Source organism: Balaenoptera physalus (genome assembly GCF_965194825.1).
Source record: "Balaenoptera physalus genome assembly, chromosome: X".
In the NCBI taxonomy this organism is placed as follows: Eukaryota; Metazoa; Chordata; class Mammalia; order Artiodactyla; family Balaenopteridae; genus Balaenoptera; species Balaenoptera physalus.
Window position 1 is genome coordinate 74,617,882 of NC_138903.1, and position 21,964 is coordinate 74,639,845.

Consider the following 21,964-nt stretch of genomic DNA (forward strand, 5'->3'; position numbering starts at 1 on the left):
GGATTAGCTTGTCAATTTCCTATTAAAAGTCCAACTTATAAATATAACTTGTTATATGTTAGCCTCATGGTAATCACAAAGAAAAAAACTATAGTAAATGTAAAAAATATAAGGAGAAAGGAATCTAAGCATACCACTATAGAAAGTCATCAAACCACAAATGGAGAGACAAGAGAAGAAGAAAGGGACAGAGAAATTACACAACAGCCAGAAAACAATGAACAAAATGGCAATAAGTACATACTTATCAATAATTACTTTAAATGTAAAATGGAATAAATTCACCAACCTAAGGGTATACAGAGGCTGAATGGATGAACAAAACAAGATCCATCTATGTGTTGCTTACAAGAGACTCACTTCAGACATAAGAACACATACAGACTGTAAGTTAAGGGATGGAAAATTATATGCTCTCAAAATGGAAATCAAGAGAAATCTGAGGTAGTGATACTTATATCAGACAAAATGACTTTAAAACAAAGAATGTAATAAAAGGCAAAGAAGGTCATTACAGAATGATAAAAGGGTTAAACCAATAAGAGGATATAACATTTGTAAATATTTATGCATGCAACATAGGATAACCTAAATATATAAAGCAAATATTAACAGACATAAAGAGAGCTATAAACATCAATACAGCAATAATAGAAGACTTTAATACTCCACTTTTATCAATGGATAGATCATCCAGACAGAAAATCAATAAGGAAACATTGGCTTTAAATAGCATGTTAGACCAAATGAATTTAATAATTACACACAGAACAGTTGATCCAAAAGCAACAGAATACACATTCTTCTCAAGTGCACATAGAACCTTCTCTAGGATATATGTTAGGACACAAAACAAGTCTTAACAAATTTGAGCAGATTGAAATCCTATCAAGCATCATTTCCAATCACAATAGTATGAAACTAGAAATAAATTACAAGAAGAAAACTGGAAAATTCATAAATATGTGGAGATTAAACAACATGGCACAACCAATAGGTCAATGAAAAACATCAAAAGAGAATTAAAAAATACCTAGAGACAAATAAAAATAGAAATACAACATAACAATACTTATGGGATGCAGCAAAGGCAGTTATAAGAGGGAAGTTCATAGTAGTAAATACCTCCATCAAGAAACATGAAAAGTATAAAATAACAACCTAACTTTACAACTCGAGGAATTAGAAAAAGAACAGACAAAATGCAAAATTAGTAGAAGGAAGGAAATAAAGATCACAGCAAAAATAAATAAAATAGAGACTAAAAAGACAATAGAAAAGACAATAAAGCCAAGACCTGGTTCTTTGAAAAGATAAACAAAATCAAGAACAATTTTGCTAGATTCATAAAGAAAAATAGAGCGAGAACTCAAATAAAATCAGAAATGAAAGACAAGTTACAAGTGATACCAAAGAAATCCAAAAGATCATAAGTGACAACTACAATTATATGCCAACAAATTGGGCAACACAGAGGAAATGAATAAATTCATATTAATGTACAATCTTTAATGATCAAATTATGAAAAAATAGAAAATCTGAACAGATCAATTACTAGTAACAGATTGAGTCAGTAATCAAAAACTTCCTAACAAACAAAAGTCTAAGACCAGACAGCTTCACTGGTGAATTCTACCAAACATTCACAGATTAATACCAGACAGCTTCACTGATGAATTCTACCAAACATTCACAGATTAATACCAATCACCAATCCTTCTCAAAATCTTCCAAAAACAAACAAACAAGAAACCAGAAGAGGAGGAAGCACTTTCATACTCATTTTACAAGGCCAGCATTACTCTGATACAAAAACCAGACAAGGACACCACTAAAAAATGAAATTACAGGCCAATATCGCCAATGAACATAGATGCAAAAAAACCTCAACAAACTATTAGTGACCAAATTCAACAGTACATTAAAATGATCATAAATGATGATGAAGTGGGATTTATCTCAGGTATGCAAGGATGGTTCAACATCCACAAATCAATAAATATGCTACCCCACATGAGCAAAATGAAGGATTAAAAATCACATGATTATATCAATAGATGCAGAAAAAAGCATCTGATAAAATTCAGCATCCACTTATGTAAAAACTCTCAACAAAGTGGGTATAGAGAGAACATACCTCAAAATAATAAAGGCCATATACAACAAGTCCACAGCTAATACAATACTCAGTGGTGAAAAGCTGAAAGCTTTAACTCTAACATCAAGAAGAAGACAAGGATGCCCACTCTTGCCACTTTTATTCAACATAGTATTGGAAGTCCTAGCCAGAGCAATTAGGCAAGAAAAAAAAAAGACATCCAAATCGGAAAGGAAGAAGTAAAACTGTCACTATTTACAGATGACATGTGTGAAAACCCTAAAGACTGAACCAAAAACACTGTTGGAATTAATAAATGAATTAAGGAACATAACAGGATTCAAAATCAACATACAGAAATTTGTGGCATTTCTATACACTAATAAGAAACTATCAGAAAGAGAAATTAAGAAAACAATCCCACATCCAATACATCAAAAAGAATAAAATACCTAAGAAAAAATTTAACCAAAGAGGTGAAAGACCTGCACACAAAAAACTATAAGACATTGATGAAAGAAATTGAAGAAGACACAAATAAATGGAAAGATATTCTGTGTTCATAGTTTGGAAGGATTAATATTATTAATATGTCCTTACTACTCAAAGCAGTCTGCAGATTCAACACAATACCTATCAAGATTCTGACGGCATTTTTCACAGAAATAAAACAAACAATACTAAAATCTGTATGGAACCACAAAAGACCCAGAATACCTGAAACCATGTTGAGGAAGAAGGACAAAGCTGGATGCATCATGCTCCATGATTTCAAACTATATCACAAAGCTATAGTAATCAAGACAGTACGGTACTGGCATTAAAAAATGCACATACATCAATGGAACCGAATTAAGAGCCCAGAAATAAATACATGTACATATGGACAATTGATCTACAACAATGTAGCAAAGAACTTACAATAGAGAAAGGGGAGTCTCGTTAATAAAGGTGCTGGGCAAACTGGACAGCCACATGCAAAAGAAAAAAAAATAGACTACTAACATACACCACACACAAAAATTTACTCAAAATGGAGTAACGACTTGAATGTAAGACCTGAAACCATAAAATTCCTAAAAGAAAATATAGGCAGTAACCTCACTGACATTGGTCTTAGCAATGTTTTTGTGGATCTGACTCCAAAGATAAGGGAAACAAAAGCAAAAATAAACAAATGGGACTACATCAAGCTAAAAAACTTCTGCACAGTGAAGAAAGCCATCAGTAAAATGAAAAGGTAACCTAATGAATGGGAGAATGTATTTATAAATTGTATGTGTGATAAGGGATTGGTACCCAAAATATATAAAGAACACATAACTCAATAGGCAAAAAACAATCTGTTTTAAAAATTGGCAGAGGATCTGTATAGATATTTTTCAAAAGAACACAGACAAATTGACTTATTTCACTAGCATAATATACCCTAGGTCCAACTAAGTTGCTGCAAATGGCAGAATTTCATTCTTTTTTATGGCTGAGTAACATTCCCCTGTATATATATATCGCATCTTCTTCATCCATTCTTCTCTTGATGAACACTTGGAATTCTTCCATATTTTGGCTATTGTACATAGTGCTGCTGTGAACATTGGGTTGCAGGTATATTTTATTTATGAAAGTATAGTTGATTTACAATATTGTGTCAGTTTCAGGTGTACAGTGAAGTGATTCCGTTATTTTTTTCAGATTATATTCCATTGTAGGTTATTACGAGATACTGAATCTAATTCCCTGTGCTATATAGCAAATCCTTGTTGCTTATCTATTTTATGTATAGTAGTTTGTATCTATTAATCCCATACTCCTAACTTATCCTCCCTCCCTTACTCTCCCCTTTGGTAACCATTAGTTTGTTTTCTATGTCTGTAAATCTGTTTCTGTTTTGCATGCATCTTTTCAAAATAATGTTTTCATTTTTTCCCGAGATATATACCCAGGAGTAGAATTGCTGGTTCATATGGTAGTTCTATTTTTAGTTTTTTGAGAAACCTCCATATTGTTTTCCATAGTGACTGCACCAATTTACATTCCCAACAATGGTGCACAAATGTTCCATTTCTCCACATCCTCTCCAACACTGTTATATGTAGACACTTTGTTGACAGTCATTCTGACAGGAGTAAGGTGATACCTCGTTGTTGTTTTGATTTTCATTTCACTAATAATTAGGTTAAACAGTTACCTATTATGGTCTCGAATTGGTGTTCTTATGTGGGAGCTTCCCTGTGTAGACTGAATACGTCCAGTGCCTTTGGTGGGAGGGCTGGTTTTGATGTGGATACCAGTCACTTCTTTCCTCAAGGTGTGCTGTGAGTTATCACCTTAGTAGGGGGTGTGACTGGAGATAGAATGGCTAGAGGTGGTGTCGGGTGTGAGGCAGGACTTCCTCTCTGCCCAGTGGCCCTTACTGCCTTGTTGGGGACAAGGTCCAATCCCAAGTTGCTGGAGCAGAAGCCCTGAGGGTTGGGCCTGAGCTGACTCTGTTCCCTTTAAGTGTAGTTTTTCCTCTCCCCACACTGGGACCCTTGCCCTAGAGGATGGGAGTGCCGAAGCAAGTGGGGTCCGTGTGCAGAGTTCCAATTTGCTGCCTGTGCAGGAGCCCATGGCTCCACTCTGATGCAGACTCAAATGCAAGTCCCCTTTGTCACTCACAGCCAAACACTGCCCCTAGCCTCTGCAGCACCCCCACCTTGTTGTAGTATCACTCTGCAGGGCTGGTGGGGCCTGCATGGACTCTCGGCATGTATTAGGAGGTGAGCTGTGGTGGAGTGGTCACTATCTTTGATCTGAGCTTGCTTCTGGGTGATGCTTGAGTAATAGCCAACAGTGGCCATGCTGTCCGACCTGGGCTCCACTCTGGGACTGGATCACCTTTGCACCCCATGTTTGAGTCTTTTCCACGGTTGTGGCTGCCCCAGATCTAGTGCCATGCTGTGGCATGGAATGAGAGGGGCCAGAGTGTTCGCTCAGCTCAGGCTGGGGTGTGGCTATGTGGTGGTAGGAAAAGTGGCAGTCTCTAGTGCAGACCTCTCCCCACGCTGCCTCGGGGGCAAGTCCTGTTGTCTCTCACAGCTGATCATTCAATGCAGCCTCCACCATTCCTGCCCTGTTGTGGAACAAATCCTCAGGGCAGATGGGACCCACATGTGGTCTTTCTGAGTGTATTAAGAGGTGAGCTGTGGTGGAATAGCTGCTGTCAGATTTCTGGGGTGCTACTTGAGTAAGTGCCAACAATGGCCATGGCCACCTCACCTAGGTTTCTGCTCCGGGACTGGGTTGCCAATGCATCCCACGGTTGTCTTTTCTCCAGTTGTGGCCACCTCAGATCCAGTGCTGCACTGTAGCATAGAGTGAGTGGGACCAGAGCATTTTTAAAATTTTTTTTAATTCAAATATAGTTGATTTACAGTGTTGTGTTAATTTCTGCTGTACAGCAAAGTGATTCAGTTATGCATATATATACAATTCTTTTTCATATTCTTTTCCATTATGGTTTATCACAGGATATTGTATATAGTTCCCTGTGCTATACAGCAGGACATTATTGTTTATCTATTCTATATATAATAGTTTACATCTGCTAACCCCAAACCCCCAATTCAACCGCCACACACACATACTTCCCCTATGGCAACCACAAGTCTATGAGTCTGCTTCTGTTTCGTAGATAAGTTCATTTGTGTCATATTTTAGATTCCACATATAAGTGATATCGTATGGTATTTGTCTTTGTTTTTCTGACTTACTTCACTTAGTAAGATAATCTCTAGGCCCATCCATGTTCCTGCAAATGGCATTACTTCCTTCTTTTTAATGGCTGAGTAAGATTCCATTGTTTATATGTACCACATCTTTATCTATTCATCTGTCAATGAACACTTAGTTTGATTCCATGTCTTGGCTATTGTGAATAGTGCTGCTGTGAACATAGGGGTGCATTTATCTTTTCAAATTATAGTTTTGTCTGGATATATGCCCAAGAGTGGGATTGCCAGATCATATGGAAACGCTATTTTTAGGTTTTTGAGGAACCTCCATTCTGTTTTCCTTAGTGGCTGCACCAATTTACATCCCCACAAACAGTGTAGGAGGGTTCCCTTTTCTCCCTCTTCAGCATTTGTTATTTGTAGACTTTTTAATGATGGGCATTTTGACTGGTGTGAGGTGGTACCTTGTTGTAGTTTTGATTTGCATTTCTCTAATAATTAGTGATGTTGAACATCTTTTCACGTGCCTATTGCCTATCTGTATGTCTTCTTTGAAAAAATGTCTATTTAGGTCTTCTGCCCATTTTTCGACTGGGTTGTTTGTTTTTTTGTTATTGAGTTGTATGAACTGTTTGTGTATTTTGGAAATTAAGCCCTTGTTGGTTGCATCATTTGCAAATATTTTCTCCCATTCCATAGGTTGTCTTTTTGTTTTGTTTATGGTTTCCTTTGCTGTACACAAGTTTGTAAGTTTGATTAGGTCCCATTTGTTTATTTTTGTTTTTATTTCTATTGCCTTGGGAGACTGACCTAAGAAAACATTGGTACGATTGATGTCAGAGAATGTTTTGCCTATGTTCTCTTCTAGGAGCTTTATGGTGTCATGTCTTATATTTAAGTCTTTAAGCCATTTTGAGTTTATTTTTGTGTGTGGTGTGAGGGTGTGTTCTAACTTCATTGATTTACATGCGGTTGTCCAACTTTCCCAACACCACTTGCCAAAGAGACTGTCTTTTCTCCATTGTATGCTCTTGCATCCTTTGTTTATAGATTAATTGAACATAGTGTGTGGGTTTATTTTGGGACCAGAGCATTTGTTCATCTTGCACTGGGGCACATGGCAAGGCTGTTACGGGAACCTGGCAGCCTCTAGAACAGCCCCTCTCTGCCCTGCCTCGGGGGCTAGCCAGCATGTATAATCCTTACAGTGAAGCCCAGGCTTCCCACAGCCCTTCTATTTGTCCCAGCAGACCTCCAACCAGGCAAGAGGGTTTTTCTTCTCCATGTTGGACCCCAGGATTGGGGTGCCCATTATTTGACTTGAACTGCTCACTCCACAGAGCAGGTATGTGCCCATGTAATCTCACTTTTAATCAGAGTCCTTTCCCAGGGTGAAGGTCCTGACCTGATTACATTTCTTTCCTTCCTGTATGATTACATGTGTATCTTTCTTACAACCTTGGTTGTATAGGAATCCTTCTGCCAGTTTCCAGTTAGTTTTCAATGAGAATTATTCCACATGTAGATGTATTTTTGATGTGTTCATGCGGGAAGGTGAAATCCTTGTCTTCTTACTCTGTCATTTTGATCCCTCCTCCTCCTTTGATTTTTTAGATGACCCATTGATTATTCAAGAGCATGTTGTTTTATCTCCATGTTTTTGTGTTTCTTTCCCATTTCATTCTTGTGATTGATTTGTAGCTTCATACCTTTGTGGTTGGAGAAGATGCTTGATATGATTTCAAGCTTCTTGATTTCTTCTACCTCATCCAATCTGCTGTTGAACCCTCTAGTGTATTTTTCAGTTCAGTTATAATTTCTGCTTGTCATTTTCTTATATTTTCTATCTCTTTTTGAAGTTCTTACTGTGTTCGTCCACTCTACTCCTGAGTTTGGTAAGCATTTTTGTGATCATTACTTTAAATTCTTTATCAGGTAGATTGCTTATCTTCACTTTGTTTAGTTCTTTTTCTGATGTTTTGTCTTGTTCTTTCATTTGGAACATATTTTTTTGTCTCCTCATTTTGCCTAATTCTCTGTTTCCATGTATTAGGTAAATCAGCTATCTCTCACAGTCTTAAAGGGGTGGCCTCACATAAGAGATGTCCTGTGGGGCTCAGAAGTGCAATTCCACCCAGCCACCAAATTCAGCACTCAAGGGTGTCCCCTATGTGGACTGCATGTACCCTCCTGTTGTGTTGGGGCTGTGACTGCTGCTGCGTGAGGCTATGGCACACTGTTGCTTGGGGTTGGCCACCAGAACAGCTGCACAGCCTGGCCATGATGGCTGTTGGGTTCTGGTGTGTGGTTGTGGGCTCTGGCTGTTGCAGCTGCTGAGCTCTGGTGGCTGGGGCTGGACCCCAAAGTAGCTGTGGGGCTTGGATGTCATTGCTGCTGAGTACTGTTGTGCAGGGTTTTTACCTGGCCAGCTGTGAGGCCCGGCCAAGGCACAGTTTAGATGAAGATTTTCAAAATGGCACCTACCAGTGCAGGTATTAGCAAGGTTGCCTGAGATCACAAAAATGACTCCTGCCAGTGTCTCATTCCCCAGGGAGCATCACAACTGGTTTCTGCCTCTCTGGCAGACATTTCAAGATTAGTAAGTGTGTACCCTTCACCTATAGTCCATGCACCTTTCAATCTGGTGTTTTGTGCTGGATTTGGGTCAAGTGAGTTTGTGTTCAAGCCCTTTAAGAGTGGTTTTCTGTTCCCTGTAGTTCTATAGTTTTCCCCATTGGCTTTCAAAGCCAGGTGTTTTAGGGGCTCATCTCTCCTGTGCAAGGTCTAAGGTTTGGGTAGCCTGATGTATAGCTCAAATTCCTCAGTTTTCAGGGAAAACAATCATACCTTTGTGATTCTTCCCAATTGTGTATTGCCATAGCTGGGGTGTGGTTTTTCCTTGGCATGACTGTATCTCTGTTTCTCCTACATGTCTTGATGCTATCCTTTTTACACCTTGTGGTGGAGACTCTGTTCATCCTGTTTTCAGGCTCCTTTCAGAGGGAATTATTCCACATGTAGTTGGAGATTTTTGTGTGTGTGTGTCCATGGGAAAAGGTGAGTTCAGGATCTTCTTATGCTGACATTTTGAATCCTCCTGATTAGCACCTTTCATCAATCAGCTATTAATTTTATTAAGGGAATGCATCTTTTTTCCTCTAGCTACTTTTAAGATTTTTTTCTTTTTGTTACTTTTTTTTAAACATCTTTATTGGAGTATAATTGCTTTACAATGGTGTGTTTGTTAGTTTCTGCTTTATAACAAAGTGAATCAGTTATACATATACATATATCCCCATATCTCTTCCCTCTTGCGTCTCCCTCCCTCCCACACTCCCTATCCCACCCCTCTAGGTGGTCACAAAGCACCGAGCTGATCTCCCTGTGCTATGCGGCTTTTTCTCACTAGCTATCTATTTTACGTTTGGTAGTGTATATATGTCCATGCCACTCTCTCACTTTGTCCCAGCTTACCCTTCCCCCTCCCCATATCCTCAAGTCCATTCTCTAGTAGGTCTGTGTCTTTATTCCTGTCTTGCCCCTAAGTTCTTCATGACCTTTTTTTTTCTTCGATTCCATATATATGTGTTAGCATACAGTATTTGTTTTTCTCTTTCTGACTTACTTCACTCTGTATGACAGTCTCTAGGTCCATCCACCTCACAACAAATAACTCAATTTCGTTTCTTTTTATGGCTGAGTAATATTCCATTGTATATATGTGCCACCGGTTTAACTATATTGTGCCTAGGTAATGTCTTTCTTTGGGGTTTTCTGAGTTCCTAGAAGCTGTTAGATAATGTGTTTCATGAGTTTTGGAAAGATTCTTGGCAATAATATCTTTAAATATTTTTTCTGTTACATTTTCTTTTATCCTCTCTTTCTTGTATATTAAAATTTGTGTGTCTCACTTTCGGTTCTGAAGAACCTAGGGGCAGGACAGGAATAAAGACGCAGACGTAGAGAATGGTCTTCTTTCATTCGTCTTTTCTTTCCATTTTTTATATCTGTTTCAGTTTGGGTATCTTTTATTAGCTTGTCTTTATAGCTTACTAATCACTTTTTCTATTGTGTCCTGTCTGCTGTTAGTCCAGTCCAATGAATTCTTAATTTCAGATTTGTATTTTTCAGTTCTAGAATGTCAATTTGATTTTTCAAAAGGTATCATATAACCAGCACTTTTGTTTTGTTTTACTGAGATATAATTAACAGATTATATTAGCTTCAAGCATACAACATAATGATTCAATATTTGTATATATTGCAAAATGGCCACCACAGTAAGTACATCCATCACCATACAAAGTTACAAATTGTTTTTCTTATTAGAACTTTTAAGATCTACTCTCTTAGTAACTTTCAAATATACAATACAGTGTTATTAACCATAGTCACCATGCTGTACATTACATCCACATGACTATTTTATAGCTGAAAGTTTTTACATTTTACTCACTCTCCACCTCTGCCTCTGGCAACCACCAATTTCTTCTCTGTTCTCTGTATTCATGAGCTTGTTGTTGTTGTTGCTGCTTCAGATTAGACATATAAGTGAGATCAGATAGTATTTGTCTTTTCTCTGTCTGACATTTCATTTAGCATAATCCTCTCAAGGCCCCTCCAAGTTGTTGCAAATGGCAAGATTGCCTTTTTTTATGGCTGAATCATTCATATATATGAATCATATATATATATTACATTTTCTTTATCAACTCATCCATCAGTGGATACTTAGTTTGCTTTCATATCTTGGCTATTATAAATAATGCCACAATGAACATGGGATTGCATATACCTTTTTGTTAGTATTTTAATTTTCTTTGGAGATACCCAGAAGTGGAATTGCTGGATCATATGGTAGTTCTATTTTTAGTTTTTTGAGAAACCTCCATACTGTTTTCCATAGTGGTTGCACCAATTTGCATTCCTACCAACAGTGCACAAATATTTCCTTTTCTCCACATCCTCACCAGCATTTGTCATCTCTTGTCTTTTTGATAATAGCCATTCTAACAGGTGTGAGGTGATATCTCATTGTGGTTGTGTACCAGTTTGCCATTTGTATGTCTTCTTTAGAACATTATTTTTTAATAGATTCCAATTCTCTGATGAATTTTTCCATATTTTCATCCATTTTGTCCATCTTTTAATCTATTTTCTTAAGTCTGTTAATTATAAATTTTACAGTCCTCGTCAGCTAACTCCAACATTCAGATGATCTGTGATCATGTTATTGTTTATTTTTTCCCATGATTATAAGCCAAATAATCCTGCCTCTGTCTACTAGTGTTTTATTGTATGTCAAACATTGTATATAAAATGATGATATCCCTCATCAGAGGTGATTCTCTCTTTCCTTGGAAGATAGGGTAAGAAGCTAATTACATAAATAAAATAAGAAATTGATATAAGTTGGGTTTGTGCTATAGTTTTAGTAAGATTGAGTTCATCTCTGGTTTATTCCTGTTCCTTAGGAGTTCCCTTGCTTTTTTTTTTTTTTTTTTTTTTGGCGGCTTTTAGAAAATTTACTAACATTGATCGATCTACTCCTGAGGGTCAATCCCTGCTGGGACAACATTGTATCAGCCAGTATGCCACTGATATTAGGGGGAAACTCCAAAAGTTACAATTAAGAGAAGGTATAGTTCAGTGGTAGAGCATTTGACTGGACAAGTTACAATTAAGCCCACAAACCCCTATGCCCCAACTCCTAGAGGTGGCCTTTGGGGGTATTTAATAATTGAGATCAAGAAGAAGAGGAAGGAGAACCCAATGTGAAAACAGGCAGGCCAGGGCTCATGCTAAACTGATGGCCATACCTGTCATCCATGCCTTGCCACCTCAGGGCAACCCAAGGGGACCAAGGAAGTTTAACCATCCATTTGGAGTTAAAATGGATTTCCCCTTGTGTTTTGATTGAAAGTCTGTCAAGTCTCTGTCTCCTCAACCCAAAAAGAGTGACAGAGATTCTCTTTTGCCCATTGGAGGTTTTGAGTTTAGTTATTTAGTCTCCTGTATCATACAGCTTCAAAATCTGTCAGATATCTTGAAGGGGAGATTGGCTATGTGTTTGTAGTAAACAACTCCCAAACAGGACTTTATCTCTTAAGTATCAGGAGATACCAGGAACTTTTTCTCTGCCCATTTAGAAGCTTCAAGCCCATGCCCCAAGCCAACCAAATTTGCAGGGAACTCAGCAATTTCCTGAGGGGAAAACAAGCTTCCAGTTTCCAATTCACATGCCAATATTGCACAAGCACTATAAGATCTTCTAGTTTCTCTTTGTCCAATAAATTCCCTTTACCATGGCCAAGCTCAACCCTCATCCCACACCCAGAAGTGGCTGGTGATCATCAACTCTCTTAGGAAGAGCTCTTCCCTCTCTAGAATTTCTTATCCTTGCTGCTCACATTCCTCCTCCATGTCTTATTACTATGCAAATAATATTTTATTAAAATAAATGATTTACACAGAATCCCATCACTCCAATAGGTTACAATGTTCGTTCTTTCAGAGCACATTCCAGGCATTGTCAATATGTTAACATAGAATTCTGATTGTAATTATTTTAGCCTTTGAAAAAGTTTTATTTAAATAACTATGGCTCATATGACAAGGGTCCACTTTTTACTAAACTCACATCCTGTGCTCATTTCTTCACCTAAACCTATGGTGTTGCTACATCTCAGAATTCAAAGGAGACAGGATAAAAAGGAAAGGCTGATCCTGGTGTTTCAGTGGGTGGGGACCCCAGCTCCCAACCGCGGACTGGTACCAGTCTGCGGCCTGTTAGGAACCAGACTGCACAGCAGGAGGTGAGCGGTGGGCGAGCAAGCAAAGCTTCATCTGCTCCTCCCCATCATTCCCCATCACTAGCATTACTGCCTGAACCATCTCCCCCACACCCCAGTCCGTGGAAAATTTGTCTTCCACGAAACCAGTCCCTGGTGCCAAAAAGATTGGTGACTGCTGGAATATATCCTCTAGTGGGTTCCTAGAGAAGACACAATGAGAGATAGTTTTTTGAATCATTGAATGTCTGAAAATATCTTTTTAAAATACCTTCGTATTTGATTGAGTCCATTTATAAAATTCCAGGTTGAAAAACATTTTCATTCTGATTATTATTATTATAGTTATTGCTCTATTGTCTTCTTTCTTTCAGTTTTGCTACTGAAAACTCTGATACTAATTTGATTATAAATTTTTTGTATGCAGCTTATTTTGGGGGTAAGGTTAGTGAGCATAGAGGAGAAATTTGAGAATCATTACTGGGGTTTGGCTTTCATCAGCATCTGGGCCTGTTTGGGGTTAGACATCCTATTTCAAGCAAACAAGCCAGGCAGGAGTATGTGGCAGTTGATGTAGGAAGTTTTGGTAAAACACAATCTTTCTATCTTCCAGGTCATTTCCATATACTATCTGCCTCAGTCTGGACTGAGAGTTCCTCTTTGATGCAAAAAGCACTTATAAATTTCTATCCTCTAAAATCTGTTGATGCTTGTTTTATGACTTAGTATATGATCTATCCTGAAGAATGTTTCATGTGCACTTGAAAAGAATGTGTATTCTGCTGCTCTTACATGTAATGTCCCATAGATATTTATTAAGTCCAGTGGGTCTATTGTGTCACTTAAGACTACTGTTGCCTTACTGATTTTTCTGTCTGGATGATCTCTTCATTGATGTCAGTGGGGTGTGAAAGTCTCCTACTATTATTGTGTTATTATCAGTTTCTCCCTTTATGTCTGTTAGTATTTGCTTTATATATTTAGGTGCTCCTGTATTGGGTGCATATATGTTATCAAGTTAATATCCCCTTCTTGTATTGATCTCTTTATCATTATATTAAGTCCTTCTTTGTCTTTTGTTACAGCCTTTGTTTTAAAGTCTATTTTGTGTGATAGGAGTATTACTACTGCTGCCTTATTTTTGTTTCAGTTTGTATGAAATATCTTTTTCCATCCCTTCACCCATGGCATTTTGCACAGAACTAGAACAAATAATCCTAAAATTTACGTAGAACTGCAGAAGACCTTGAATTTCAAAAGCAATCTTAAAAAAATGAAGAAAGCTGCAGTTATCATGCTCCCTGACTTCAGACTTTACTGCAAAGCTACAGTAATCAAAAGAGTATGGTACTGGCATAAAAACAGACACATAGATTAGTAGAGCAGAATAGAGAGCCTAGAAATAAACCCACACACTATGTTCGATTAATCTATAAACAAAGGATGCAAGAATATACACTGGAGAAAAGACAGTCTCTTCAACAAGTGGTGCTAGGAAAACTGGACAGCCACATGTAAAACAATGAGATTAGAATATTTCCTCATACCATATACAAGAATAAACTCAAAATGGTTTAAAGACCTAAATATAAGAACATAAACCATAAAAACTCCTGGAAGAGAACATGGGCAGGACCCTTTGACAAATCATAGCAATATTTTTGGGGATCAGTCTCCTAAGCCAAAAGAAACAAAAGCAAAAATAAACAAATGGGACCTAATTAAACTTTAAAGGTTTTGCATAGCAAAGGAAACCATCAACAAAACAAAAAGTCAACCTATGGAACGGGAGAAAATATTTGCAAATCATGTGACCAACAAGGGGTTAATATCCAAAATATACAAACAGCACATACAACTCAATATCAAAAAAAGAAACAACCTAATCAAAAAATGGGCAGAAGACCTGAATAGTCATTTTTTCCAAAGAAGCCATATAGATGGCTAACAGGCACATGAAAAGATGCTCAACATTGCTAATTACTACAGAAATGTAAATCAAAGCAACAATGAAATATCACCTCACCCCTGTCAGAACTGCTATCATCAAACAGTCTACAAATAACAAATGTTGGTGAGGATGTGGAGAAAGGGAACCCTTATTCACTGTTGGTGGGAATGTAAATTGGTGCAGCCACTGTGGAAAACAGTATGGAGGTTGCTAAAAAATCTAAAAATTAAACTAACATATGATCCAGAGATTTCATACTCTTGAGTATGTATATATGCAGAATTAAAACACTAATTCAAAAAAATACATACACCCCAATGTTTATAGCAGCACTATTTGCAATAGCCAAGATATTGAAGCAACACAAGTGCCCATCAACAGAAAAATGGATTAAGAAGATGTGGTATGTATGTACACACACACGCACACATACACATGATAGAATATTACTCAGCTATAAAAAAGAATGAAATTCTGCCATTTGCAGCAATGTGGATGGACCTAGAGAATATTATGTTAAGTGAAATACGTCAGACAGAGAAGGACAAATACTTTACGATATCACTTATATGTGGAATCTAAAAAGTAACATAAGTGAATGTATATGCAAAACAGAAACAGACTCACAGATATAGAAAACAAACTTGTGTTTCCCAAGAGAGAAAGGGAAGGAGGGAACAAATTAGGAGTATGGGATTAACAGATACAAACTACTATGTATAAAATAGACAAGCAAGAAATATGTACTGTATAGCATAGAGAATTAGAGCCATTATCTTGTAATAAGCAATAATGGAGTATAGTAGGCAAACATAGTGAATCACTATGTTGTAGACCTGAAACTAACATAATATTATAAATCAACTATACTGCAATAAAAAAGGAAAAGGACACACTAATAATACTGAAGAAAAATCAATATACCAGAGTCAGAAATATGCCCTGGCTGTTAAGGTTCAAGAGTACTCTTTCAAATAAGTGAAACATGTCTATAGGTCAGGCTGCCCCCCTTAAAGCTATCTTTTGTCTGTTTAAATATAGATTAGGGCACTGTTTCTCAAACTGTGTTACAGGAGTTCCTGCATCAGAGTTATGAGATTATTTTGTAAAAGTTCAGATTCCTGGGCCATGTCCCAAATGTATTTATTCAGAATATCTTAATATTTTCATAGGAATCTGTATTTAACATGCCCTCCCAGGTGGTTCTTATGCACATTATGATCTGAGACCCACAAGCTTAGGGGAAAATGTTCCTTCTTACTTTATGTGCGACCCTGACAAGGCTCTCATACCCTTTGAGGCTATTTCCTCACCTGAAAATTGAAAATAACATCTATATTGCATGGTTATACAAAGAACTAAGTGAGGTAAGTATTTAGGAAATTGCTAGCACATAGTAGGTACTCAATCTACATTAATTTTTTTCTCCTTCCTTATCCACCTCAGCAATTTATTACATTGACTATTTCTTCCTAAACCCAATTCATTCCAACTCAAAAATCAAAATATGTTGTGAATACTTCTAGGCAACTAAAAAAATATTTCTGATGAAAAGTATCACCCCCTTTCTTCACTGCCCCCAAATCCAAGAGCATTGAAATTTCAAAAAGAAAAAAAAAAAGTTAGGAGAAATCTTTTCCACAAATATCCTGATACATTTTCCTGGGTCTTCAAATCTCTAAATAAATCAAATATGATACTTTTATGGACAAAGTAAATAATGCATACAATATTTCTAGATTCCTGTACTGAGTGACTTCATTTATAAAGAATGCTATAAAATATACAAATTTATGTATATGTTCCTATGTTTCTCCCACTCTCCTGAAAAGCATTTATGGTTTTTATTTCAATATTTCTGGAAATTTTATATCTACATTAAGGCCTCATTTCAGAAAATATTAAGCACCCCATTTAGCCACTTGTTAGTTTTCACAGCAAACAATGGGTTATTCATTTAGCACTTCTGAATTGTAGATGTTTCCAGCAGTTAATTAGAGTAGGGAGGCCTGAGCCAAGGGAATTGGATTAGCTAATGAAGAGGTCTTTGTCTCCTCTGGTATTGATAATGGTCCTTGGAGTCTCCAAGAAAATTACTCAGTAGCACTGGTTAGATAGTAATGTTGGCAATTACCTACAGGGCTTTACATGCTCACCATCGAATGGTGGGGATGTTCAGCTGGGTGAGGTTAAGCAGTAACTGTAGAAGCAAAAGCACTCTATTCCATTGGCAATCCCTTGAGACTCTTAATGCCAGTCTCTAGCTAATGATAATGTTTTTGTAGAGCTCTGCTTTTTTAAAAAAATGGCTACAAGATTTATTTTTAAATGAGAAATAAGAAACAGAAGATAAACATCAAATCATCTCATAAATATAAAAACAAAGCCTTGGTTATACTTGGAAAGCACTCATACTTGAAGCAAAGGAAAAAGCATTTTAAAATCTGTGTAAATAGGTGTGTTTTTATTTTATTTATTTATACACACACACAGACTATTGAATGAGTGGAAATTAATCAAAAATGTCAAAATATTAACAGTGGCCATTTCAGGTAATATCATTACAGAGAAGTATTTCATACTAGTAAAGAGTCAAGGTAAAAGAGCTGAAAATACCCCCTTTGAAGGGCAGCCCCTTTAGCTTATTTGATGGAACTCTAGCTCGTTCCTAAAAGAAGCTGAACTACCTAAACTTCTCCATACATAAGCCTATGAAAAGCTATCAAAACCCTCCCAAGATGGAGTCAGGAATGACTATTCCTGTGACCATGACACTAGAGTTGGAATTGTGGGGGGAGGAAGAGGTATAAAAAATTAGGAGGGAGAGAAATCAAAACGAAAGGGAATTCGCAGATATCCATATGCAGTGACTTTGAATGAACTGAAAGACAACCCCCAATATTAATGTTTTGTACCTTTCTCTGAACTCCAAGTCTATTTGATCTGCTAATGAGCAGGACTATCTTCTAGATGTCCCAAAACATAAGGAAAGGGTTATACTCATTTCAGTTATGGATAGAACCCACATACTCTCTCTTCACTGTGAGTCTATAACCTGAAACCTGGTAAATGAGTATCACTAATAGATTTTAGGACCAGTAAGACCAAGAAAAAATTCACCTAATCAAGTCCAAACAATGTCCAGTTCTTGCATTGATCATATGCTCATAGAGTTTTTTGGTTTGGTTTGGTTTGTGCTATCAGAATTGGGTAACTAAACTGTACCAGCAATAATAGTACTATTTATTTTTGTCACTCATATGGCACTTCATCAGCAACAGAAAACGAATTACTCTTGACTGTCATTAGGGGCCCTGGCTGAGCCTAAATGATAATGTCTGGGCTCACTGATGCACTGATCATCTTTTTGCATGTGGAAAGAGCCTAGGAAAGGGAGGTCTGCTTGAAGGACTTGCTGAGTGGATGGAAGAGGAGAAGAACATGGAGGGGAATGCCTGACATTTATTCTCCAGCCTGGATTCATATACTATGTTTAAGCCCTAGAGAGAGTGGAGATCTAGCATCAAGGTGAAAGAAGTTTTTTGAGATATAGGGCTTAAGCAGAGCTACCTCAGTGATTAGGCAATAATGTGCAACTCAAATTGTAGAGAGAGGAATATTCCCAATTCTGAGCAGAACATAGCATGGCCCTGATTCACTTAGGACTGAAGGAAGTGTAATGTTGTTTTAGCACCTTGAGGACTGCAGCTTCTGTCTGCTGTGTTCTACCAAGCATTTGCCTCGAATTTAGTAGGTCTAAGCCTGACATTACAAGTGAGGAAACAGGACTGAGGAGCCTGACACTAGATAGGGCTGGAGGAGCATAAAATGGAACAGAAGCTGAGGAGCCTGACCCATGACCACACCCTAGGAGGTGCCAGGCCCATTCACTGGAGAGAAAAGATCCACATGACTTTATCTTGGCCAGGCATTGACCTCTGCATTTCCAGAACACTGCCTATAACGGGACTAGGAATCCTCCGGGTGGTTGCTTTTATGAGGAAGAGTTTCTACGTGGCTTTCAGGACTCCATGCCTCCAATGGCAGATGGTTCATTAGAGCCCTACAAGGTCAAATGTACTTATGTTTCAGTAGCTGTACTAAATTCTGTTGCAATATTCTGATATACATTGGGATTCCTCAGAGAAGAAAACATTTAAATTAAATTAAATTAAATTAAAATACCCCCCAAATATCCTAAATTACAAAAGGAAAAGAAGAAATTACTAAGAGTAAAGAAAGAAATCATTGTCATAATGACACAAAATTTGTTCTGCTAAATCAAAGTCCTTAGACTAAAATTCAAAGTTTATTATAAGATTCCATAATAAATGAAAGGGAGCATAATTGATTTTATGTCTATAGTCCAAACCAGATATAATAAATTATCTACAATTCAATCTTCAGCTCTAATTGTCAATCTCACTAAATGACACACTATATATTTGCCATAGGACTCAACAATTTCAACTATAATAAGAGTTACCAAATTAGAGACCAGACTTTTGAAGGAGGGTATAATTATTCCAATGTTTTCTTTTCCTTTGGCAAGTCCCATTTGACCTATATTAAGATAAAGTAAAGTTGAATGGAGCCTGATTATGATTTATAATACTTCTTATCACAGTGTTACCTATAAAATTCCAATTCCAAACATTATTGAAAATACAAATTCTATTCGGTAGGTTGTTGAAAAATACTCTGTTATAATAGATTTGGCTAACATGTTCTATTCAGTGCCTCTTTTTAAATTTTTTTTAAAGATTTTTCTTTTCCTTTTTTAAAATTTTTATTATTTTTTTAACATCTTTATTGGAGTATAATTGCTTTACAATGGTGTGTTTGTTAGTTTCTGCTTTATAACAAAGTGGATCAGTTATACATATACATATGTCTCCATATCTCTTCCCTCTTGGATCTCCCTCCCTCCCACCCTCCCTATCCCACCCCTCTAGGTGGTCACAAAGCACCGAGCTGATCTCCCTGTGCTATGCAGCTGCTTCCCACTACCTATTTTAAGTTTGGTAGTGTATATATGTCCATGCCACTCTCTCACTTTGTCCCAGCGTACCCTTCCCCCTCGCCATATCCTCAAGTCCATTCTCTAGTAGGTTTGCATCCTTATTCCTGTCTTGCCCCTAGGTTCTTCATGACCACTTTTTTTTTTCAGATTCCATACATAGGTGTTAGCATACGATATTTGTTTTTCTCTTTCTGACTTACTTCACTCTGTATGACAGACTCTAGGTCTATCCACCTCACTACAAATAACTCAATTTCGTTTCTTTTTAAGGCTGAGTAATATTCCACTCTATACATGTGCCACACCTTCTTTATCCATTCATTTGTTGATGGACACTTGGGTCACTTCCATGTCCTGGCAGTTGTAAATAGAGCTGCAATGAACATTTTGGTACATGACTATTTTGAATTATGGTTTTCTCAGAGTAAATGCTCAGTAGTGGGATTGCTGGGTCGTATGGTAGTTCTATTTTCAGATTTTCAAGGAACGTCCATACTGTTCTCCATAGTGGCTGTATCAATTTACATTCCCACCAGCAGTGCAAGAGGGTTCCCTTTTCTCCACAGCCTCTCCAGCATTTATTGTTTGTAGATGTTATGCTGATGGCCATTCTGACCTGTGTGAGATGATATCTCATTGTAGTTTTGATTCGCATTACTCTAATGATTAATGATGTTGACCATTCTTTCATGAGTCTGTTGGCAATCTGTATATCTTCTTTGGATACATGTCTATTTAGGTCTTCTGCCCATTTTTGGATTGGGTTGTTTGTTTTTTTGATATTGAGCTGCATGAGCTGCTTGTAACTTTTGGAGATTAATCCTTTGTCATTATCTTCATTTGCAAATATTTTATCCCATTCCGATGGTTCTCTTTTCATATTGTTTATGGTTTCCTTTGCTGTGCAAAAGCTTTTAAGTTTCATTAGGTCCCACTTGATTTTTTTGTTTTTATTTTCATTTCTACACGAGGGGGGTCAAAAAGGATCATGCTGTGATTCATGTCATAGAGTGTTCTGCCTATGTTTTCCTCTAAGAGTTTGATGGGGTCTGGCCTTACATTTAGGTCTTTAATACAGTTTGAGTTTATTTTTGTGTATGGCGTTAGAGAGTGTTCTAATTTCATACTTTTACATGTACCTGTCCAGTTTTCCCAGCACCACTTACTGAAGAGGCTGTTTTTACTCCACTGTATATGCTTCCATCCTTTATCAAAGATAAGGTGACCATATGTGCGTGGGTTTATCTCTGGGCTTTCTAACCTGTTCCATTGATCTATATTTCTGTTTTTGTGCCAGTACCATACTGTCTTGATTACTGTAGCTTTGTATTATAGTCTGAAGTCAGGGAGCCTGATTCCTCCAGCTCCAGTTTGCGTTCTCAAAATTGCTTTGGCTGTTCGGGGTCTTTGGTGTTTCCATACAAGTTGTGAAATTTTTTGTTCTAGTTCTGTGAAAAATGCCAGTGGTTGTTTGATAGGGATTGCCTTGAATCTGTAGATTGCTTTGGGTAGTAGAGTCATTTTCACAATGTTGATTCTTCCAATCCAAGAACATGGTATATTTCTCCATCTATTTGTATCATCTTTAATTTCTTTCATCAGTGTCATAATTTTCTGCATACAGGTCTTTTGTCTCCTTAGGTAGGTTTATTCCTAGATATCTTATTCTTTTTGTTGCAATGGTAAATGCGATTGTTTTCTTAATTTCACTTTCAGATTTTTCATCATTATTGTATAGGAATGCCAGAGATTTCTGTGCATTAATTTTGTATCCTGCTACTTTACCAAATTCATTGATTAGCTCTAGTATTTTTCTGGTAGCATCTTTAGGATTCTCTATGTATAGTATCATGCCATCTGCAAACAGTGACAGCTTTACCTCTTCTTTTCCGATTTGGATTCCTTTTATTTCTTTTTCTTCTCTGATTGCTGTGACTAAAACTTCCAAAACTATGTTGAATAAAGTGGTGAGAGTGGGCAACCTTGCATTGTTCCTGATCTTAGTGGAAATGGTTTCATTTTTTCACCATTGAGGACGATGTTGGCTGTAGGTTTGTCATATATGGCCTTTAATATGTTGAGGAAAGTTCCCTCTATGCCTACTTTCTGGCGGGTTTTTATCATAAATGGGTGTTGAAGTTTGTCAAAAGCTTTTTCTGCATCTATTGAGATGATCATATGGTTCTTCTCCTTCAATTCGTTAATATGGTGTATCACGTTGATTGATTTGCGTATATTGTAGAATCCTTGCATTCCTGGAATAAACCCCACTTGATCATGGTGTATGATCCTTTTAATGTGCTGTTGGATTCTGTTTGCTAGTGGTTTTTTGAGGATTTTTGCGTCCATGATCATCAGTGATATTGGCCTGTAGTTTTCTTTCTTTG

At 37.2% G+C, this 21,964-nt stretch overlaps 1 protein-coding gene across 1 annotated transcript in view; it reads right to left on the minus strand.

Annotated features, from left to right (window-relative positions):
* Positions 1-2,944: 2,944 nt before the first annotated feature.
* The window catches only part of CHM (CHM Rab escort protein), a 316,852-nt gene continuing 297,832 nt past the window's right edge, over positions 2,945-21,964 (minus strand). Inside the window, exon 16 of the mRNA XM_082447407.1 lies at positions 2,945-20,631. The gene's annotated coding sequence lies outside the window, so the exon portion shown is untranslated. The remainder of the gene's footprint in view (positions 20,632-21,964) is intronic.